The following is an 18,534-nucleotide window of genomic DNA, read 5'->3' on the forward strand; positions in this document are numbered from 1 at the left end:
CCCATAAATCATTTAAGGCGATACGGAAACAAGAAATCCAGAAACTTAATCCGGTAGAGTCAATTCGAGACTAAGACGAGTTGGGGTTTCGACCATAGGCTTTCCTTCCAAACCTACTATACTAAACCTACCCCCGGACTCAAGGCGCGAAGTGAAGCGGCTGCCCACTTTTTAGAAATAAAGAGCTGAGATAATTCTTTTCACTCATTGAGGTCGGCTAAATTCAATGGATAAAGAAGTCCTTTGCTTCATTCTATATGTCCTTATCAATGAGACCATTAATCAGTCCGAAGGACTATCCAAAGAAAAGAATATCCCTGTCTTATGGGGCCTCCGTAGCTTAATATGGAGCGCTCCGGACGAGTCTTAACTAATATTCCCAATCAAAGAATTATCGAAAGAATGATCGACGAGTCTTATTCCACTAAAATAGTAGTCCTTCGGAGCAGTCTTATACTAATCTCCTAAAATCAAAGCTCCAGATGAGTTTCATTCCACTAAAAGACGAAAGAAGGTATCTCAGTTACCAAAGAGAAAGAGCTTCCACAAACCACTTCCACATAAACTTCTGCTAAGTCTACTTCTGTTATTGATTCAACTTAGCCTTTAATCAGATTAGGACCTAGCTAGCCAACCTTATTCCTTCCTCTTCCTTACTTTGTTCTCGCTTGCTTCGGCAGGCACACACTATCTCTGGATACTGGATAAGAGATCCTTTGGTCAAGCTGCAAGAGAAAGACTTCTTCTCCGATCGATCAGCTACCCGATTCCTCCTTCCCCGATGATAAGGTTAGCAGGCCCGATCCTCTCCTATTGAAAAAGAAAGCAGAAATCTTTCAGTCTAGAGGATTTATCCGTAGCCCGGAGGATTTATCCGTAGCCCGGAGGATTTATCCGTAGGACCATCTGTAATTAACGCGAAGTAGTCTGCAGTCCGGAGTCCGCAGGATTTATCCGGAGGACTATCCATATGGAAGTAGGACCATCCATATGGAAGGAAGTAGTCCGCGAGTCCGCAGTCCGCAGGATTTATCCGTAGGACTATCCATTTTCAGTCGGACTATCCATATGGAAGGGAGCGAAATCTAGCTATGAGGACTCTTTGAGCTCTTCTTTGAGTCAGTGGCTCTGCCACTTGCAGAAGGAGCAGCGAAGTCCGCGGTTTCAGAGGTTTATGTAGCAGTTCTTCTTTAATAAGATGCTTACTTTCTTTCGGGTAGAAAGGTTCACTCGTGAACGGTACACCTCTTATATGATGCCTGGGGACTTTGTCCCTTCTTCTACGGATTTCTCTTATATGATCTTATTCATCTCCGTATCGTTCATATATTCATTCTATAAAATCCCTAGCTGCCACAGATGGTCGAACTTGCCTCTTAAGTGGCGTGGGTCGATCCTCTTGTTGACTTTTTACCTAGGAGTGGGGGGGAAGAAGTTCGAGAATAATTTATCTTCTTTCCTTGTCCCAGTTCTTCTTTCCACTTCTACTTAAGTCACCACGACTGATACAGATGCAAGAACATCAGGGCGAGCAGGGAAGAGGCGGAGGGAGTTTGCACTCTTTTCATGCGGGTTTGAGTGAGACTGATGCGCCCTAGGTCAAGCCATTGCTTCGTCTTGTTCATCACATTCATTATGTTCACAATTCCGGAATCAAAGTAGAAATACGAGAAAGCGCTCCAGCGGACTCTGATTCATTGGGAATTCTATCTTCCCGCCTCAATGAACAAGGTGAAAAGAATATTAAATGAATCATTGAGTTGAGGCGGTGGAACCTAGGAGTGGGACCGGGAACATGATAGGCTTGAATCTAAGAAGTGAATATAGTATTGAAAGAGGCCCACGGAGCGGTGTCCGACTATCCTACTATCGAAGCCTTGAAGCATGAGTCTTGAGGTTTTCAAAGTCTACTCAGAGGACGAGGTTGAAGTTTCATAGGGAAAGGTTTCATAACAAGCAGTTGTTTTCCGTATCGAATGCTCTTTCATTCCTTATTCGAAAGAAGGCAAAGAAAGTGGAAACTAAATCCTTGGATTCTTTCCCGCTTGAACCATGAAAGGTTAGGCCTTAGTTACGATCTCATTCAATGCCCTAGCATACTCAAAGGTTCGGGGGCGTAGTGGATGGAGCTAGAAGACTACTACTTGGACGAGGGATTTCCTTTCTCTTATTGTAATACTCCTAACCACCCCTTTTTGAATGGGCAGGCCCCTCTGGTCGAGTTTACCCTTTTTATTCAGGCCTATCTGCCTCCGTTCATGAAGGACAAAATCGGACTGAGCCCTTGTTCATTGAGGCGTATAAGCCCACGTAGCGGTGCCATAAGACAGGTCTGAAGGCGTCACAGGTCCGGAGGACCCGTCTGTCCGAAGGACGAGATATTTATAATGTTGAGAGAAAGATTAGACTTTGTCAGGACCCTTATTTCCATTATTTTTCACTTTCAATATTCTTGAGAATATTCATTCATCCGACAGAGCAAAGTTCATCCAGATCCCCATATGAATTAGGCGAATGACTGATTTTCAAAGTCAGAGTTATCCCTCAAATTCTTTGAGCCTTTGCACTCAAATTCTCTAATGGATAGTCCTTCAGACCGCTAGGAGTAAAGAATATTGTGTGGAACTGAACTAATAGGGAAAAGCATTTCCTATTGATTTGTCCCCTGGACTGGACCTATTCTGATTCTGAATTATCCGTCGCTACGTTGTTCCCAAGGACTAGCAAAATCGAAATAGCGAAATTCTTGGGTCATCTCAATGGGTTCAGAAACCACACGTTTCTCTGGATCATCACAGCGTACTTCCACATATCCACTCAGAGGAAGGTCTTTTTGTAATGGATGACCCTCGAAACCATAATATGTTGATATACGGCGTAGATCCGGATGATTGATGGAAGAAACACCAAACATATCCCAAACTTCTCGCTCCCACCGGCCGGCTGATGGAAATAGACTGACTACCGGAGAGATTCGTGTTACTTCGTCTGCACTGGTTTGTACACGAATGCGTGAGTTATACCGAGTACTCAGTAAATTATAGGCCACTTCAAATCTGAGTTTTCTATATATATTTATATTGATGTTAATATGTTACCTTGTAATTGGAATGGTGATTTGAATAATCTAATAGGATTATGTGTTTGGATCAAAATATGTTGCAAGAGAAATAGCTAAATGTGTGGATTTAGTGACAAAGAGGGTATTCATGTGTTTATTTTAGTTTTCTCAGTGAGGACTCGATTTTTAGAAGAAACGACCACTGTTCGAATCATTCAAAACTTTGTTCCGAACAAAAATTTTGGACTTTGTCATTGTCCTCTTCACCGAATGTGACAAACTTGAAGACAACGATGAAACATTGAAAGATTACTTGGATCGAAAATGTCTTGTGGGGTTGAAAGATACCATAGCCGCTAGCAAGAACTGTTGCTTGGTTTTCAATAACAAAACCGATAATGAAACAAAGAAGATTGAATAAGTGGATAAACTTATAAAGATGGTGCATGAAGTTGTACAACAAAATGAAGGAAAAGCATACACTCATGGCTTGTTTTCTAATGTCAAGTTTGAGACCAACTTGCAAGATGATGTGAAAACCAAGCTTGAACACACAATTACAGTTCAAAACACAAGCAAAATTTAAAGCATAACAAGGAGCACAAGAAGTTCAACAACAATCTATGGATCAAATTCGAGTCCTCAAAGACCATCTATGCATCAAGACTTGAAAGGTCACTGTCACTACCAATGCTTCCACAAATTATTCGTCATGGTCGCTGCATGAGAAAAGGTTGCATTATTGTATGACTTTACTGTGCATGCATTCAATAAATATGTACAAGTAATTAGTATAATGAATATATACTAAATAAAAATATGAAAAAACTGTGAAAAAAAACTTATTTGATTAACTGCTATAAAATTAATATTTGAAAATTGGCATGTGTTCTCGAAACTAATAAAAGCAAGTTTGGAAATGCCTTTATTTTGTCTTTGTTGAGTGTAGTGTAAATTGGGAAATATAGAATGCTTAATTATGTTGTTAATTAATAAGAAAATTATTTTAGAAGTTTTGATGAATGTCCAACTACATGTGGAAAGAATTATAAAGGATTGAAAAATGATTCTATAATCTAGCCCAAACAAGAGGTGGGTTATTATAGCTCACTTCACTTCTATTTAGTTTGGGACCCAAATAGCCTCTTAAAATTAGGTTAACTCCATAACTAATAAGGGTCTTTAACTCATATAGTCTAAATTGCTATATGATATTACATGAATGATCCAAATTACTAATAAATTTCATAAAAGTCCTAAATGGACTAGTATATTACATAAATGTAGGCTCAAATTACTTTAATACCAATTTATATTATTTAATTGATTTATAACAAATATCTAAATGAAAAAAACCGTGGGATATAGTTTTGGAAAGAAGTGGGGTCCAAATTAATTTAATATCAACTTCTATTATTTAATTTAATTGATTTATAACAAATATCTAAATGGAAAAAATGGTGGAACACCGTTTTGGAAATAAGTGGGGTCCAAAATAATTTAATACAAATTTTTATTATTTAATTGATTTATAACAAATATCTAAATGGAAAAAATAAAGAGATACAGTTTTGGAAAGAAGTGGAAAACTTTTCATGCTTTCCTTCCACGAAAATGGTTGTCTACTCCTTTCAACGTGGATTACGATTTTTACTTCAAAATTTTAGAGAGTTCGGAGGTGAAGAAGAAGACAGTCGACGACCGACAAATACAAAACTTCTCGAACATAATCTAGTTAAAAACTTTGAAGTTAGTATTGTATATATTCAACACATATGAAACATTAGATATATTATGTATATTTTAGACATTCAATTAAATAGTCAATCAAATGAAAATGTAGTTTTGAATGTGATACATTTTAGGGTTTATTGAGATTTCGGCGGTGAAGAAGAAAACTTTTGATGGCCAAAAAATACAAAACTTATCCGACAGAATCTAACTAGAAAATTTGTGCTTAATATTATATATATTCAAAACAAATGATTAGAAACATTTAGTATATTAGGTATATTTTAAATATTCGATTAAATAGACAAACAAATGAAAATATATGAAACATTTGGTATATTAGGTATATTTTAAATATTTGATTAAATAGACAAACAAATGAAAAATTAGTTTTGAATGTGATACATTCTAGAGTTTATTAAGAATTCAACGTTGAAAAAGAACGGTCATCCTATCAAAAAAATAATAGAACTATATATATAATATGAGGTATATATATATAAAACATAGAACATAACTATTATAGATTACGGATATATTAAAGTATAATGTAATCAAATACATTTATAAAGGAAAAATATGTATGTATGATCATGTCGTTTACTACCGTTTTAGTAATATTTATTCTACAAACACAAATTCTGTAGGAATTATGTATAAGGTATTATTGTATATAATATGAGGTATATATATACTAAATAACATGTATGAATTAAGTGTACATTTTATTAGTGAAAGGTTCTTATATCAATTTGTTTATGATTTTTATTTAAATATTCATATATTATGTAGTAAGTAATACGTTATGTTTGAAATAATATTGATTATGTATTAAAGTTGCCATTAGACAGTTTTTTAACAAAATATACCTATTATATTAATATAGAAAATGGGAGGAAATCGTGCAACATTAAAATAGGAAACTTCTTTACCATTTTCTCACTTTCCATATTCAACGAAAAGCTTGCCATTTCGACAGTCAATGACATATACAACATATTATATAATGCGATAATATTATAAAACTAGTATAATCATAAATAAGATGTGATATATATTTAAGGGAAATATTAAAAAACTGATAAATTCATAATAGAATAACGTTAAAATAAGGAGAATATTGTTAATATAATATATATACGCATATGATATACTCATAATGAACTAATTTTAAATGGGTAAAATAACAAATGACATATTTATGTTATTCTTCATATAAAACATCAACTAAAATAATAAAGTATTATATCTCACGGTTAATATATAAAACTATTATAAATGTAAACAAGATGTGATATATATATATAATAAATCACATATACAACCTATTATATCATGCGATAATATTTAAAACTAGTATAATCATAAATAGTATGTGATATATGTTTAAAGGGAATATTAAAAAACTGGTAAAATCAAAATAGAATAACATTAAAATAAGAGGAATATTGTTTATATATACTATATCTCATATATATACTCAGAATGAACTAATTTTAAATGGGCAAAATAACAAATGACTGTGGATTTTATCTTATCTTTAGGTGATGGACAATTGTATATGACGGCGATTTGTTAAGATTCTGCAGCTTACGGTTATGATAAATTTGAATACAAATTTATAAAACAATGTAATAAGAAGTTCAAATGATGGAGAAGAATAGCAAAAAACAGTTGTCGGCGATGGAGAAGATAATGTAATGGCTGCCAGAGAGAGTGAACAATTAGGTTAAGTTATATTTTTAGAAAGAATAATTAAATAGTTTATTACAAAATAAAGTAAAATTACAATTATTATAATATATTCTGATTTATAATTAATTTAAAAGATACTTGAAATTTATTAACATATTAAGGTCTTTTGTCTAAAAGTTTCAACTAATAATAATGATAGTTGTAAAGCCCCAAAGGTAAAAAAAAAAAATGTATATTTTACATTTTCTTTTTATATATTTTTATATATATATTTTATTTTATTAATTTAAATAAAAAGAAATGAAAAAGAAAATCCTTATTTATATATTTTTTCTTTTCTTTTCTTTTTTTTTCTCTCTTCTTCTTCCTCCGTGCGCCGCGACCCCCACCCGTCCTCTTCTCCTTCCCGTTCGCATCAATCGCCGCCCCATCCGTTCTCTTCTCTTTCGTTCGCAGCAGCCGTCGGCCGCCGCGTCTCCCCTACTGAAGCCGAGCGCCGCGACCATTCCTTTCTCCTCTTCTCTTCAGTTCGCAAAGCAGCTGTACGCGTCCAAATCTGTCGTCGTCCAGATCTGCACCGCAAGACCTTCCGTCGTTGCGACCGTTGCTCTTTCTCCGCTGCCCAGCCGTCTCAGCCGGTTCTGTCTCCGTCGAAGCCACGGTTCTGCAACCGTCTCCGCCGGTTCTGTCTTCGTCGAAGCTAAGGCCCCCGCGTGAACCAGTAACCGCTACGCTCTCCGCTCACAACCGCCGCTCCACTTGCTATCGACGTCGGTCGACTAGTTGCTGTAACCGTTCAGATTTGCTGTAACCGTTCAGATTCGCGGTCTGTTCGCGACGGTCTCCATCCGTGAAGCCCAGCCGCCACGTTCCCTTTGGCCGACCGCTGACCGACCCACACTTAGGATTTTGCTGCAAGTTCGACAGTCGTGCGTTGAGGTGTTGGGAGTAACGTTAGGCTCCCTTGCATTCACAACCAGTTTGTGAGTTGTTGAGGGTTCAGTTCGCCAATATATCGGTGAGTTGGAACTTACGTTGAGGAAAGTAAGTGAGATATGTATCGTGAAAGTAATTGAATTTTGTGTTGTTGTGCTTAGGATTGTTTCGAGGACGTTAGTTGATTAAGGAGCTTCCCCAACTTTGAGGTAAGGGATTTTCTACTGGACTCAATTGTGATTGTGAACTGTGATTGTGAACTGCATGTGTGTTGAATGTATACTGTGGGCTAACTGAAAATATATATGAATGTATATGAATTGAAGTAGACTTGACGTCAAATGTATATCGTGATTGTCATGGAATCTATATATAAATGTGTGTGTGTGGACAGGACGGAGATTGTAGATTGTGTTTGTATGAGATGCAGATGTGAATCTTGTGATTTTCGTTTAGATTGGGTGTATGATTACGCTAAAGTATGACTGTGTGCTGGTGAACTGAGGGGTGCATTGACTGTATAGTGGATTGACTGTATAGTGGATTGACTGATGTATTAGCATATTATTGACAGACATATGACTGTAGTAAAATAAGTTGACTGTTAGGATGTTGAAAGAAAGAACTTTGTGACTTGAAGTAACTGAAAGATGGGTTGAATGGAATGAGGGGATAAATTGTTAGATTGTATTGGGATGTTTACCTTGTAGGTGTCCCACGGGATCACCAATTTATTGTGCACCTTCAAGAGCATTTGACTGATATGTGTTTCTGCAGAACACTAGACTGATATGTACGTCCCTCGGGGCGTTAGACTGATATGTACGTCCCTCGGGGCGTTAAACTGAGATCTGTATCCTACGGGATCACAAGACTGCGAATGTACAGAGTGTCCCAATAGAACTTTAACAATTTACTTTCCCCTGACGAGACCAGTAGAGGGTCTCTTACTGAGTATTGTTATACTCACCCTTCTTATGTTTAATTTTCAGGCAAAGGTAATAAAGGCGGCAAACCGGCGAAGGGCAGGAAGGAAGCGTGATTGACATAGGAAATGTGTCATTTTGCTTCCGCTTATGGTTTCTTTTGAGGTTTAAGATGTACTAAAACTTAGTTTACAAACTTTTATTTGTAAATAGTGTTATTTTTAAGTTTTCTTGAACATTTGAAAATCAGGCCTGACATAAATTGTTTTTAAATTGACTTACGTTTCATTTTGTATCAACCAAAGTCTTTTGTTAAAAATTAACGACCTCGACTTACCTAGAAAAGTTGGGTCGTTACAATAGTTCTCATTAACCAATTGACAAATGAATGATATTGTCAAATGATCGATATTGTCAAATGATCGATATGTGCAAGTGCACATTTCAATTATATTATAGTAAAACGTTCTTAGAGATCGAGCTAGTATCCTTTTAAGAGGGATCAAATTAACAAATTAATTTATTGATTTTAGGATTAGGATGTGTTTTAAGGATAAAAACAATGATTAGAAACTAATTAACTACAAGTTGTTGACTTTTGAAAAGAATATCTTTCCATTCAAACATAATTGTTCCTAATCTCTTCCAACTAAGTTAAATATTATGGTATTAAACAGATACATAGTTTGGTTGGTAGTTTCTCTTCAAAATTATTATTTTGAGAAAACAAATACAATTTCTTTTTATGTAATCCAATATCCTCAAGTATATTTATAAATATGGAAATATTATTTCCATATTAGAAGAGATACTAAAAGATCTTATTACAACATCATTAGAGTCCCATCATTTTCTCTAAATATCTCTTTTGTGGTGAAAGATTTGGAATTGCACATCAATCATTTTGGAGTGGGTAATTGATCACCCTATTTTTCAAAAAATAAGAAAGATAAAAAATAGTTATTTTTTTAAAGATATATTTGAAAGTGTTGAGTTTATGGAAGGTATTAGTACTTATACAACCACGAAACATTTGATTTTTGTTATCTAAATTATTTTAATAAAAATGTTTTTTTTTTTTTTTGAAGTTTATGCTTATTAAAAATGCTTATTTAAAAAATGTTAATGAAATTTTAAAAAATAAAATCTAATTAAACACTTCTGAGATAGAGAGGTTTCCCTTGACTACCCGAGCGTAGATAAACACTTCTGAGATTTGGTTGGTAATCCTAAGTTCGTGTGCAGTTGATTATTTTTTAAATTTTGTATAGTTGAATAATATTTGAATTTTAAATTTTCATCTATGTGATATTTACTCATTTCAAACTTTTTGAATATGCATGTTTATTTATTATTCTGTCGTCTCTCTATTGTATTTTAAAATATAGAATATGTGTATTTATATTATTTGAAATTGAAAATTTAACTTTTACTCTTAGAGTAGGCTTTAACTCTTTGTTTGTCCGTGTTGTAGGTGAGCGAGAAGGAAAAGTTCCATTGTTTGATTGAATTGGAATTGTTTCCTGCATGGGGTGTCATACATAATTCCACTTATTACTAGTTGAAGGTCTTCTTTGCCTCTGTCTTCTTCCCCATCTCCCCAAGTTGTTCTAACCTTTTTATATCTACCTATTACATGTCAAAAGGTTCGCTCTTCAATGTTTTGAAACAAGTTCATTATGAAAATCTCTCACAAGCAAACGTATGTGCATTATGAATAATTTCATCTCAAAAAAATTGTTTGAGAGGTTTCAAAAGTGTATCGAAACTAATAATTTTAATGAATAAAAAAATAATTCTTCGTTAGATTCTTACATTTTATTTCAACGAACAAAATTTAGGAAAATTTTTAAAAATAGCAAATTTTACAAAAATATTTACAATTTATAACAAATTTATAGTCATTGATATGATATAACGATAGTTACTAATAAATATTTTAATTTATTTTGTTATTTTTAAAAATGCTCATAAAATATTATAGTGAGGGAACAATGATGAATCACATAGTTCTTGTGGTGATGTCGCTTTTTCTCCCTCTTTACATTCTAAAATCTCAAATACAAATCATAAAACAAGTAGATATACATTCAATTAGCATGATTTTGATTCTAATAAATTAGAAAGACAAAAATAACTAACTAATTATGGAAAAGTAATATTTTAACATGAATTATTGATTTTTAATTAGAGGTAATTTTAAAATAAATAAAATAAAAGAAAATATTACAAATCAAATCTAAACTAACTTTGATTTTACTTCTTTAATTGCAATATAACATAGATACATTGGCTATGAAGTGCAATTTCTTATATTATAATATTTAAAAGATTTAAATTTAAAAATAAAAATAAGTAATCTCAAGTCCAATATTGGACCCGTGGGCTTAGCCCATCAATTTAAAAATTCAAAATGCACACTCAACCGTCACATTTTCCTAGGATCATCCTATTTAATGCCCTTCTACTTGTCAACTCCATCGAAATCCTTCATTTCTTGTGGCACCGTCTAAAATTTGCTTCGATTGAAGAAATTTTGACGCCCATGACAGCGTTGAAATTTCTTCAATGCAAACAAATTTTTTATCTTCCTTTCATCGAGGATTTTCATACCATGTGAAGGAGAGATCAGTTCCATCCGTTCCAAGTCGTTCGTGAGTCATCTTCTTTCCTGTGTAGTTTTCATCTCTTGATTTTGGATTGCTTGTTCAAGATTTATTTTCGAATTTTGGATTGTTTGCTATTCGGATAGGCAGAAGGTTTGCACGATGATAGATCTGGAGTACCTGAATCGTTTATTGATTCTGTAGTTTAATCTTATGATTTTGGTGATTTCGAAGCGTACAATATAATCGTACTGTGTTATGAAGTAAATAAGATTTTGTAGGGTTTTTGAAAGTTAATTTAGATATTTCCTGCATTTTAGTCTTGATAGATCTGGGGTACCTGAACCGTTCAGGTTTGCATGCTGTGATTGTGTTGTTCTTTTTTGATTTTGGAGAGAGTCCTTGGGTAATTTTGAGGATTGTTCTTTTTTTAGTTTTTTTTTGCATGCATTCAAACACACGCATGGTTTTTAAACTGGGGTTCTTGAATATTTGTTGGTTTTCTCGAATATTTGCCGGTTTTTTTTTCTCAGAAGAATTGATCTTATATTTGTGTATCTCTCTGTGCAACTTTAATATAAAGTTATTAAGGAAGAAGAGAAAGGAGGAAGAAGGGAGAGAGAAAAGGTAGAAACGACCTAATAGTAGGCATGAGTATTAAGATGCAGCAGAGCCACCACTTAGTGGCGCTAAGGTTTAATGAGCAAATTGACAGTAGAAAAGGGTCCACATCCATACCTAAGTTACTATTGCTCTGGGTTCTGTTGGTGGCATTCATTAGTATGTTAAACTACAAAGAAATGGATGGGTGGGTGTTAACAAAGTTAGAAGAAAGTAAGTTCTGGGAAGTATGTGTGACCAGACGACAAAGATGTTTCTTAGTGTCAGTGTCAAACTATGTCCAGGCTTTGGCCATTCTCATTTCCATTTTCCAGTACTTCAAAATCGTATCAGCAATTGATCAGGAAAATGTGTTTCGATTTCTGTCTTTTATTAGTCTCGGTTAGTTAGGCTTAAGAGTAAGGGATATAATTCATTTTTCTTGTTTCAGCTAGAAATTACGTCGATGTCTTGATTTTTAGTTTTTTTAGGGCTGTTTGGTTGTTTTTTTAGGGGTGTTTGGTTAGTTAGGCCTAAGAAGTAAGGGCTAGTGAAAGAGAAGCATTTGATTGTCCTACAAGTATCTGAATCGCCAATGAAAGCAGAGGTTATTTCCTCTGAATTTCCACGAATTGTTCAGGTTTGGATTCTGTGATTGTGTTGTTCTGTTGTTCTCTTCTTTATTTTGGAGTGTTCTAGGAAATTTTGAGGTTTGTTATTTTTTAGTTTTTTTGGCTTGCCTTTAATCACGCTCGTTTGGGAATAGACAGGCTTCAGAGAATGAATCTCCTTTTTAAGGGTTCGTTGGGGAGCGAAGTGACCATATGGCATCCCTTTCTGCACCTGCTCAGTCTCTCTCTTGCCTTTTTCATACTACATATTTTTGTTTCTCAATTTAGTGTCAGTGTCAACCATGTCTATGCTTTGGCCATTCTCATTTCCACTTTCCACTACTCTAAAAATGTATCTGCAATTGATCAGGTAAAAGTGTTTCAATTTTCTGTCTTTGGTTCATCTCCGTTAGTTAGTCTTAAGAGTAAGGGAGATAATTCGTTTTTCTTGTTTCCCTCCATGTATTGATTTTTAGTTTTTTAGGGATGCTTGGTTGGTTTGAATGCACGAAACATTTGCTGGTACACGATTCAAACAGCTTGCCCAGTCATGTTTTTCTATTTTTTTTTAATATTTTGGAATTTTGCATGTGTGATTTCTGTATATATTATTCTTGCCCTTTTCCTTTATCATCATTTATTTTGATTTTGGAGAGGTCTCTTGGTTATTTGTTATTTGCACATATACAAGGGTTGAAAATTTCAATCCCACCTCTCTTTTATATTACATTCATTTAGTTTTGGCTGTTATCTAATTGAACTATTTGATCATCAAATAATTGTGTTACCTTTTCTTCTAGATGTTTAGATTCATTTTTCTCACTCTTTTAGTTTTCTTAATGTGTGACAGTCTTTGTTTTTTATTGAACTATTGTGTGGCAGTCTTTATTTATTGGTTATCTTTAGTTTCACTATTGTTCTTTTTTTAATGTTTTCTTAGTTTTTAATAAGTGTGACAAAATATGAATTAATTTTTTTCTTTGAACAAATGTGGAATTTATTTTCTTTTAATGTAGTTGTGTCCCCAATAAATTTATTTTGGCGATTTAACAATCCATCATGTTCTTTTTCATTTTTCTGTTGTATTTTCTTCGGTTCTTTGTTGTGGTATGTCTATTTTTGAGACATTCTTAATTTAGTTTTATTTCTTTTAGCTTCCTGCATCATTTTGTATTATGGATTGTTATGAAATTTTGAGATTATGCTTTATTTTGTTTTTTGGTCCTTTGCTGTGATGTCTTTTGATTATTTATTTTGAGTGAACAGTTCATGTAAGATTTTCTGCATGAGAATAAATTGATTATTTAATTTGGTCAAAGAAGTTCAAAATTTACATGTGAAATTTACACTCAGTGGCTGTAAGGTTTAATGAGAAAATTGGAAGTAGAAAAGAGTCCACATTAATTCATTCAGCCAAGAGGGCTTGGCATCCTAAGTTTGCTCTGGGTTCTGTTGGTGGCATTCATCAATATGTTAATCTATTAGGGAATGTATGGTTATAACAAAGTAAGAAGAATGGAAGTTCTGGGGGAGTATTTGTGACAAGAGGGCAAGGATGCTTCTGCATCAATTTAGTGTTAGTCAATCATGTCTATGCTTTGGCCCTTCTCATTCCACTTTCCACTACTACAAAAATGTATCTGCAATTGATCATGTAAAAGTGTTTCAATTTTCTGTCTTAGGTTCATCTCAGTTAGTTAGTCTTAAGAGTAAGGGAGATAATTCATTTTTCTTGTTTCAGCTAGATGTTACCCTCCATGTCCTGATTTTTAATTTGGCTTCCTAAGTGTGCTCTAGGTTCTGTTGGTGGCATTCATCAGTATGTTAATCTACAGGTGAATCTATAGTTATAACATAGTAAGAAGAATGGAAGTTCTTGGGGAGTCTTTATGTGTGACGGTCTTTGTTTTTCATTGAACTATTGTGTGGCAGTCTTTATTTATTGGTTATCTTTAGTTTCACTATTGTTCTTTCTTTAATGTTTTTCTTAGTTTTTAATAAGTGTGACAAAATATGAAATTATCTTTTTCTTTGAACAAATGTGGAATTTATTTTTCTTTTAATGTAGTTGTGTCCCCAATAAATTTATTTTGGCGATTTAACAATCCATAATGTTGTTTTTCATTTTTCTGCTGTATTTTCTTTGGTTCGTTGTTGTGCGATGTCTATTTTTGAGACATTTTTAATTTAGTTTTATTTCTTTTAGCTTCCTGCATCATATTGTATTATGGATTTTTTCGAAAATTTGAGTTTGATCTTGTTTTCCTGGTCCACTGCTGTGCAGTTTTTTTTTATGAGATATTTTTATTTAGATTTATTATCTTTTAGCTTGTTTTGCATTTTGCATTATAGATTATTTTTTAAAATTTTGAGGTTGTTTTTTTTCTTTGATCTTTTGTTGCGGTGACAATTTTAATTTAGATTTATTATCTTTTAGCTTGCTTGCATTATGGATTGTTATGAAATTTTGAGATGATGCTTTATTTTGTTTTTTGGTCCTTTGCTGTGATGTCTCTCTATAAGACATTTTTAATTTAGGTTTAATAACTTTTAGCTAGCTTGCATTGTGGATTGTTATGAAATTTTGAGTTTCTGCTTTCTTTTGAGTTTTGGTGATGCCTTTTTACGAGACATTTTTTAATTTAGGTTAATTTTTTAGGTTGCTTGCATTTATGGATTGTTCTGAAATTTTGACTTTCTGCTTTTGTTTTTTATGTCATTTGTTGTGTGATATTCTCTTTATAAGATAGAGATATTTTTAATTTAGGTTTACTATTTTTTAGCCTGCTTGCATTTGGTATCATATATGAATTGTTCTGAATTTTGAGTTTCTACTTTTTCAGTCATTTTTTTAGGGCTGTTTGGTTGTTTTTTTAGGGGTGTTTTGGTTAGTTAGGCTTAAGAAGCAAGGGCTAGTGAAAGAGAAGCATTTGATTGTCCTACAAGTAATAAGCTTCTCCTCAATCATTCAACCATTTTTTTAGTAAAGAAAGAGGCTTCTCCTCTGGCAACCAAAGTCCGTCCCTCGTTAACAGGTAAGTCTACCTCATTACTTTTTATGTCCTTTTAATTAAGATATTTGGGTCAATATATATCAAAATAAATAAGATCCATCTTTGGTAATTTTTAAAAAAATTAAATCTATAAATACTCATTTCATCTCTAAAATTATGTGATTTGTACTTTCTAAAATTCCCTCGATGGTACTAATACACTCTTATATTTGTATTGTAATTATCATGTCCTTTTTCTATGGTTTTTTAAAGTTAATTTAGATCCTTATTCGCTCTAGGTATAAGTTGAATGGAAGAGTTTTTTAGCCTTGATGGATCTTGAGTACCTGAATCGCCGATGAAACAGAGGTTATTTTCTCGAAAATTCCACGAATTGTTCAGGTTTGGATTCTGTAATTCTGTTGTTCTTTTTTGATTTTGGAGAGTGTCCTGGGTAATTTTGAGGATATTATTTTTTTGTTTTTTCGGCTTGCATTTAATCACGTGCGTTGGGGAATAGACAGGCTTCGGAGAATGAATCACCTTTTTAAGGTTTCGCTGGGGAGCGAATTGGCCATAAGGCATCCCTTTCTGTTCAGTCTCTCTCTTGCCTTTTTCATACTATATGGTTGTTTGATCTGGGGTTATTGAATGATTGTTGCTTTTATTTTCATAAGAAGTGATCTTATATTTTTGTCTCTCTGTGCAACTTTAATTTGAGGTTATTAAGGAAGGAGATAAAGGAGGAAGAAGGGACGGAGAAAAGGAAGAAATGACTGGATTGTTGGGATGGGTATGAAGATGCAGTAGAGCCACCACCTAGGTAAGGTCTAATGGGCAAATTGAAAGTAAAAAAGAGTGCACATCCATTCAAGCTAAGAGAGCTTGGGTTCCTAAATTACTACTGCTCTAGGTTCTGTTGGTGGCATTGATTGGTATTGTTAATCTACAAGGGAATTGATGGTGTTAACAAAGTTAGAAGAAAGGAAGTTTTGGGCGTATGTGTGACCGGAGCACAAAGATGCTTCTGCATCAATTTACTGTCAGTGTTAAACTATGTCCATGCTTTGGTTTATTTTCTATTTTCTACTTTCCACTCCTCTCGAAATGTATCAGCAATTGTTCATGTAAATGTGTTTCGATTTCTGTTTGATACTTCTCAGTTAGTTAGGCTTAAAAGTATGAGAGATAATTCATTTCTCGTCTCATATAGAAATTATCTTGATGTCTTGATTTTTAGGGTTTTTTTCAGCGGTTTTTGGTTTTTTTTTTTTTTTTTTTGGATTTTGGCTAGTTAGGCTTAGAGGTGCAAGGACTTGTGAAAGAGAAGCATTTGATTGACCAACGAGTAATTAGTTTCTCCTCAAGCATCCCACCACTTTTCTATTAAAGAAATACAGGTACGTCTACGCTATTACTTTTCATGTCCTTTTACTTAAGATATTTATATAAATATATATAAAAATAAATAAGATCCATCTTTGGTAATTTTTTTTAAAATCAAATCTGTGAATATTCATTTCATCTCTAAAGTTTTGCGTTTTGTTACTTTTTAAAATTCCCTCCATGTTACTATTACACTCCTATATTTGTGTTGTAATTATGATGTCCTTTTTCTATGGTCTGTTAAAGTTAATTTAAATCCTTTTTTGCTCTTGGTTTATGTTGAAGAAATGGAAGAGTTTTTTAGCCTTAATAGATCTGGAGTACCTTAATCGCTCTTGCATTTTGTGATTCTGTTCTTTTTCTATTTTGAAGAGTGTCCTGAGTAATTTTTAGGATTTTTATTTTATAGTTTTTGTCGCTTGCATTTAAACACGAACTTGGTTGTTGAACTGGGATTCTTGAATAATTGTTGGTTTTGTTTTCTGAAGAAGTGATCTTATATTTGTGTATCTCTATGTGCAACTTTAATATGGGGTTATTAAGGATGGAGATAAAGGAGGAAGAATGGAGAGAGAAAAGGCAGAAATGACTTAATTGTTGGGATGAGTATGACCCCATGTCTAGTAGTTCCCAAGTATGATATAGGAAGGCAGAGAGTCAAGGCCTTGTCTGACTCTAATAGAAGTAAGTAGCTAACGCAACGCAATATTCTTTGCACCTTCAGTCTGTGAATCTGAGGAGCAAGAGTTTGGCCAGAGGAGCTAGTCTCGTAACTGCGGGCGCAGTTCTAGTTCTTTACAAGACAGATGGGAACTGTAGCTAACAAGTGTGCCCTGAGTGGAATCCTACCACTACTCTTTCTACTATATTGGCAGGACGGGTGCCAAGTTATTAGTAGCTAGGCAGCTAAGCCAGTAGTAGTTCAGTTCAGGTGCTGTTCTCAAACCTAGTTGACTACGTTGTAGCGTAGCGGTACGGGACAGAAAAAGAATTGATAGCGGTACACTGAACACAAAGAAATTTGATAGACATATGTTGAGAGTTCGACAAGTAGCACTGAATCTACTATCAGTAGTGATTTATAGAAGTTGACTCGCTTAAACGAAGAGAGTGAACAAAGCATAGCGGAGTGAAGAGAGAAATGGTTTCATTAGATAGCTCTCTCGATGTCCTTGTTATCTTTCCTAGGTAGATTGTGACTTATTCATTCTTTCTCGCTGACTCTAGTTTCCCCGCCGTGGATCCTTTCTCGGTTAGGGCTGTAATTTAGAATTCAGAAACGTATCTGTCTTATTATCTTTGAGTCAAAGCAATGTTACATATTTATATAGAGAATAAACTAAACCCTAGAGACTATGTAAAATTACAATAAAGGACATATGTGTATATATATATATATATCATAACACTCCCCCTCAAGCTGGAGCAAATATGTCGATCATGCCCAGCTTGTTGCACAGATAGCTTATCCTTGTTCCATTTAAAGCTTTAGTTAGAATATCTCCCAATTGTTCTCCGGTCTTCACATATCCTGTGGACACCAACCCATCTTGGATTTTCTCACGAATGAAGTGACAATCCACCTCAATATGTTTAGTTCGTTCATGAAATACTGGATTAGATGCAATATGAAGTGCAGCTTGATTATCACACCATAATTTAGCTGGCACGGTAATACTGAAGCCTATCTCAGATAATAGTTGGTGAATCCATACTATTTCACACACAGATTGTGCCATAGCTCTATATTCTGACTCAGCACTCGAACGAGAAACAACATTTTGTTTCTTACTCTTCCATGAAACTAAGTTTCCACCTACAAAAACACAATATCCAGAAGTCGATCTCCTATCCTCACGAGACCCCGCCCAATCAGCATCAGAAAAACATTCAACTCTCGTATGTCCATGATCTTTGTATAGGATCCCACGTCCAGGAGCAGCTTTTAGATAACACAAAATCTGCTCTACTGCAGCCCAATGATCCACT

General features: G+C 34.1%; 3 long non-coding RNA genes across 3 annotated transcripts; all 3 read left to right on the plus strand.

Annotated features, from left to right (window-relative positions):
- Positions 1-6,820: 6,820 nt before the first annotated feature.
- On the plus strand, positions 6,821-7,760 carry LOC116403880. Its single transcript, XR_004216805.1, has 2 exons — positions 6,821-7,505; positions 7,585-7,760. It is a non-coding gene; the product is annotated as an uncharacterized LOC116403880 (long non-coding RNA).
- A 3,062-nt stretch (positions 7,761-10,822) lies between these two features.
- LOC116403882 lies at positions 10,823-16,855 on the plus strand. Its single transcript, XR_004216807.1, has 4 exons — positions 10,823-11,003; positions 15,044-15,201; positions 15,459-15,561; positions 16,458-16,855. It is a non-coding gene; the product is annotated as an uncharacterized LOC116403882 (long non-coding RNA).
- LOC116403889 lies at positions 11,011-12,702 on the plus strand. Its single transcript, XR_004216814.1, has 2 exons — positions 11,011-12,195; positions 12,326-12,702. It is a non-coding gene; the product is annotated as an uncharacterized LOC116403889 (long non-coding RNA).
- Positions 16,856-18,534: the final 1,679 nt, after the last annotated feature.

This window comes from Cucumis sativus, chromosome 5 (assembly GCF_000004075.3).
Source record: "Cucumis sativus cultivar 9930 chromosome 5, Cucumber_9930_V3, whole genome shotgun sequence".
Lineage (NCBI taxonomy): Eukaryota > Viridiplantae > Streptophyta > Magnoliopsida > Cucurbitales > Cucurbitaceae > Cucumis > Cucumis sativus.